This window comes from Mastomys coucha, unplaced genomic scaffold, assembly GCF_008632895.1.
Source record: "Mastomys coucha isolate ucsf_1 unplaced genomic scaffold, UCSF_Mcou_1 pScaffold14, whole genome shotgun sequence".
Lineage (NCBI taxonomy): Eukaryota > Metazoa > Chordata > Mammalia > Rodentia > Muridae > Mastomys > Mastomys coucha.
Window position 1 is genome coordinate 93,612,822 of NW_022196896.1, and position 5,965 is coordinate 93,618,786.

General features: G+C 36.9%; 1 long non-coding RNA gene across 1 annotated transcript in view; it reads right to left on the minus strand.

The window, feature by feature from the left end:
- Positions 1-205: 205 nt before the first annotated feature.
- LOC116089212 overlaps positions 206-5,965 on the minus strand; it is a 13,443-nt gene continuing 7,683 nt past the window's right edge. The window contains exons 2-3 of the long non-coding RNA XR_004118212.1: positions 2,964-3,011; positions 206-242 (exon numbers count right to left, since the gene is read on the minus strand). This is a non-coding gene — a long non-coding RNA (uncharacterized LOC116089212). The remainder of the gene's footprint in view (positions 243-2,963; positions 3,012-5,965) is intronic.

A 5,965-nucleotide genomic window follows, 5' to 3' on the forward strand; every position in this document is an offset into this window, starting at 1 on the left:
CTTATGTAAAATAAAAGGCAAACTGCCACAATAGACAGAAAAAAGTCTGAGTAGAAGCGTATCCACCAAAGATGCTAACTCAACACTCAGCAATCAATGGCCTTCAAAGGTTAGATAACAAGGACTGAGTGATGCCACTGGTAAAGGGTACCAAGAATTTATGATATTAACTCTCTACAAACTTACAGAAAACAGGAGAAGATGGTCCACTTCCAGATACATTCTGGAGAGTTAGTAATATCCTAAAACCAAGTCAAACAAGTAGACTGATTAGACAAAAGGAAAACTCTAGATCAATACCTTTCATGAACATCTAATTCAAAACTTCCACAAAAATGTTAACTGATTTCCATTATATATACAAAAGATGATATGTGACAATCCTAAGAGGCTAATTCCAGGTCTACTAGCTAAGCATTCAAGAATTTATCAGTGTGAAACTTAACCATAAGAAAATGTACAACCTAATTAAAAATTCCTGAAATACTAGACAATACACTTCACCAAAGGCATGCAAACGGAAACAGACATATGAAAAGATGCCTAATATCAAATGTTATTAAGGAGTAGGAAATTAAAACAAAAATGAGGTACCGTTTTCTACCTCTTACAATGATCTGATTTCAGAACACTGATAGTACCTAATGTTGGAAGGGTGTAGAGTAACAGCAACACTGACTTCCATCCCCAAGTGTTGGGGGGAGAGGAATGCAAAGAAGTACAGATCGTTTGAGTATTTCTTATAGAAGCATGGGTGGTTTCTTGCATGACCCAATATCTGAGCTGTAGTGTATTTAGTCATGTAGGTTGAAAGGGTCTGTATACATAATTACTTTAGATATATTTGTCTAAGAACCTGCATACAAACATTTGTGAAATTTTTATTCATTATCACTAAAAACGGTAAGTAGCTCAGAGCCATAAGTGAATAAAGTGTGCTACCATTATTAAATACATTTATAGGAGCAAAAGTTGTGGTCTAAATATATGCACCCCTCCCCAGATACATATGCTGCAATCTTCACCCCAAAGGTGATGGTATCAGAAGATGGAGGTCTCTGGGAAATGACCGCATCATATGAGAAGGGTCTTTATGAAAAGAAATGGCATAAGAGAGCAACTGTCCCTTCTGCCATGGCTGTGTATGACCAAGAACCAGTCTTGACATGACATGGAAACTGCCAATGTCTTGATTTTGAGATCTTTGATAGTAGAGCTATAAAAATAAATTTATGTTTGTGTTTGATAAGTCTTTCTCCAATAGTACTTTACTATGTAGCCAGATCAGACTAAAATAGCTTTAAAAATAAATATCAAGCCACACAAAACTGTGTGTCCAAATGCAAGGAATTTATACACAATTTCTGTATACTTTATGATCCCAGGTGCATAAAATATTTGTGAGGGTATAAGTATGAGCTGAAAAGACATCAGTAGTTGAGAATAATGGGGAGCATGGTCAAGGCATTTGAATAGGTGAGGCAAAAGGGGCTTGAGGAAGATAATGAATCTACCCTATATAATAATGGACATGTGACATTATGTATTTATTAAAATTAACTTTAACCTTAATATACATAAATGTACTAAACATGTAATAAAAATATTTAGAATGTTTTAAGATTTATGATGGAATACAGTCTGAACCAGTTTGTCTTATAAATTAGACATCAAAAGTGGGAGAACTACAGATAACAGTATTCTAATTAAATATTTCTTCTTTTTTCTAAACAAGAAAGCAGCACATACAACCCAGAGACTCATCTACTATAGCTTAAATAAGTTATGATGTTTTACTCAGCATCTCTTCACAACATCAGCCTTTTATTCTGCATTGGCCCCATCACTGACTGATGTGTCCTAAGAAAGAATGGTTAGTTGAGTGTGATTTGGAAGCAATAAAAGCTATCTTGTGGAAGATAACTTGAGTACTTGCTGCTTGTTTCTCAACACTATGCTCCCTTCAGCAATCAAAGTACAATTGTGGGAAAGGCTGACACAACAATCAGAGAAGAAATGTTTTCTGTCTTGGATATAGACCTATGCACAGAATTTGAAGGATTTATTGTTTAAAGGGGTGCTGAGTGCCCATTGTACCATAGTTACTTTACTCATGACCACAATGAAGTATGTGATAGCAACTTCTGGTGGTTCGAATGTACGCGGCTCACAATGGGTAGCACTGTTAGGAAGTGTGGCTTGTAGTAGGTGTGGCCTTACTGGAGGAAGAGTGTCACTGTGAGGCATGAGCTTTGAGGTCTCCCATGCTCTAGCACCGACCAATGTGGAGCACACTTCCCTTCTGCTTATCTAAGTTATGGCACTAATTAAAGTACTTTTTACCATTACTGTAGTCATTTAAAAGAGTTTCTGTTTTGCTAATGGACTAGTGAAATCTTCAGCTTGCTGGGATCTGGTTGCTTCTGGAAATTCTAACTTCCGCAGAACCAAAGGTCTACGGAAGAGTATTGGAAGTTTTTATGTGCTCTATGTGTGATTAGGACTTTGCATTTCACTTAATTTTCTTCAGTTTTTTTTACAAGAGTCATCGTTACAATATTCAAAGAAAAAACTTAAACCAAATATAATCAGTACATTCTCAGTGTCTTACAGGTACAAAGATATGGTTTATGGTCACTTTCTTGAATTAGAGTCCAATACTATTAAATAAATACATTTAACACGCACAATTCATATACAGTTATGTGTACGCACATGCATGGAGGTGCTTGACTTACAGCAGAGTTATGTTCATATAAACCCATAGACTTACCACAAAGATAACATGCTGGAAGTTACAAACAAACTGAGCATATCTACTGAGCACCACAGCTTAACCATTCCCTATGAAATGTTCTCCCTTCTGTTCACATGGTGACCTGGAAGTTGCTATCTTTCCTGGGTCTCTTCCAGCACCACCAGACAAAGGAGCACACATATCACTAAACCAGGAAAATGCATACCTTCACAACTCATTTTTTGGTTTCTGTTAAATATATGTTGATTCACACCTATAAAGTAAAAGAAAGAAACCAAGAGTTGAGACATCAAAACTTGAGAATCCTCTCTATGTGCACCTTATGTAAAGCAACAGGCAAATCTTGATTTCAATGTTACCACAACTGAGAAATGATGCTGCTCAGCTAACTGACCAGAATGTGCCTGGATATCAGCATCTCCTCAGATGATGGCACAGATGATGTTCAGTCTGAGGAGTCAGTGTGTTTAAGCTGCTAGAGATTTAACTTTTAAGGGTAGGTTTCACATAGCTCCTATCCCAATGTAGGGATTCTTTTTCAAGAAAAAAATATAAGAACTATATCCATCTTTATCACACTGTGTTTAACATTTTGTACGACTGCCTGTCTATGTAAGTCAGGAAACTAGATAGAATACACAGGGTACAGATGCTGAATGAATTATATTTTCAAAATCTTGGTGTACATGTGTGTGTGTGCACATGTGCATGACTGTGAGTGTCTGTGTGTGTGCATGTGCACACACATGTATCTGTGAGTCTGTGTGTGTTCTGTTTAGTATTTTGTCAGATATGTCACTTGTTTTGGAAATGTCGAGAATAACAGTATTACTTAGAATATAAGCCTCTCAGAAATTCTGGTAATTTCTGTCTCTTCCTGTCCCTTCCCTTTAGATGAGAAAGACTTCTGAATGGAAAGTAAAAGACATTCCTAATTCTTCTAAAGAAAATCTTTCACCATGCAGAGAAGCATAAATCTGAACTCTCATCTGGTGATAATTAATAAATGAATGAAGGTCTATGTTACTGGAGAGACTGCAAATGTGTCACATGTGTCCCAGTATCCTTTGCTGGGACTGGTAAGTGGCTTTTTCTTCTTGAGTTTGTACTGTTGTGTCATGACACACTAAAGCTCATTTTTTTAACATGTCGAATCTAGATTCTCTTCTGTTGTTTAGAAACTGCCTTTTTCTCTGAAGTATTTTTGATGTCACAGTGTGTACTCAAATATATTTCCTTGTTTGCAGATGTTTTATTGCATGTCACAGAGCTCATGGGAGATGGACAGTACTCTGATACTTCCGTCACCAAACCAACAGTTTAATCTGTCTGCATGTCAGTTTAAAGTCTCAGTTTGTGTCTCCCCTGTTTAATTTAGAGTTTGTTCCCAGTGATGTTTGTCATTATAGGTTTGTATGATCCAGAAGGTCAGCAGAAATATATTTAAATGCCCACAATGCATGTAGCAAAGTACTTAATGCATATGTGGTAAAGAAGGTATCTGTCAGCCATTCAACTCAGGAAGCCATCTTTGTTTTTGTGATTTATCAGTGAGCTATGGTATATTGGACCCAGTATAAAACAATATACAGGTTAAGTTCTATTACCATTGCTACTAAGATCAATGGCTTTGCACATAACTCTTCCCATACAACCTTCATAAACAGCAATGACAATTTTAATGAAATCACTTACAATTTTCTGCGTATGTACTCTGTGTTTCATTTTAAAAATGTTCTGTGCAGGCATACTTACTTCATAGATAATTTGATCTAATAGTCACCCTATTTCTTTGAGGGCAGAGCATATCATTGTTGTTGCATTAGGGATAACTGCTTGTTCTCAAACATTTCTGGTGACATTTGAAATTCGTTAGTCTCTATACATTTGCTCATACTCTTCTCCTTCTTTTTAATATCTAATATTTATCAATTACTATACTAAAATGACATAAACTAGACATGTAAGTGAAAGTATATATATTTAATTTTTTCTTGTTTTAAAATATTTTAGTCTCTTTCTCTCTGTATGTCTCTCTGTCTCTGTCCCACCTGTCTCTGTTTCCTTTCTGTCTCCTCTTTGTTTCCTCTCTGTCTCTCTCTGTTTCTGTCTCTGTCTCTCTTTCTCTCTCTCTCCCTGTGTGTGTGCTTGCATGTATGTGCTCCTTTCTGTATACATACATAAAATTCCAGTGTCTTGCTTCCATGCATCTTCTTTTATTAGTCTCTATTCTCACTTTAATTTTTTGAAAGTATCTCTTATTGAACTGAAAGCTCACTGTTGGCATGTAGTAAGCTGTCGAGTGAGGGAGGTGCCAAGGAGCCTCCTATCTCCCTCCTCTGGTGCTGTGTTCATAGGTATGATCCAGCAAGCTGACTTTCATGAGTGCTGGGCTTCTAACCTGAGGTTGTCATGCAGGCAATTTACTCAACGAGCTGTCTTCTCCTCCGGCTTTTCAAAATAGCAAGCTTTATCAGTGTCTAACGTTAGTCTGAGCTTTTATTAGCAATATTGTAGGTTATTTACATTTCCTGAGACATAGCAAGATGTATGTGCTTTAAAACGATCAACAATTAAGTCTGAGGCCATTCTTCTGTATTGCACTTGACTAGACTCTGTGATATACTTCCCTCCCATCTAAGTCTAACAGCACAGGGCAGCTCTAGCTGTGCACAGAGTCAACAACAGAGATTTGAAACTGCAAGAAATAGTTTTGGACAGACTTGATGGTATCTACTTTCCTTTTGACATTGCAGAGATTACAGAAGACTCTTGTCTTTTAGCAGGTTGCAGCATATTATGCTTAGGAGATCTAAGTAGCCTGTTGTGGCCTGGTATTAAAATAAATTCATTGATGTCCTTCTGTGGGACTACAGGCTGGCCTTTTGTTTATTATTGTTATATTTTATTGGTATAGATATCCCGCCATGCTCTGTGCTATAAATAGTGATGTTTTTATTGTTAGTGCAGTACACTTAATAAAGCTGCAGTTTTCCTGGCAATTAATTGGGCTGACAATCAATGCAAGGCTGCAGGCAGTGTGTTTAAGTGCTGAGCTTTTGATGAGAGAAGCCCCAAGAAGTCAGGCTGTCAGAAGTAAATGCTCTGTTCAGACATAAAGTCACACTCTGTTCTTGGCTTGACCAAATAACAGTTGATTATAGTCTGAGTTTGGGTCTGATTTTGCCTGTAAGGTAGAGAATATTT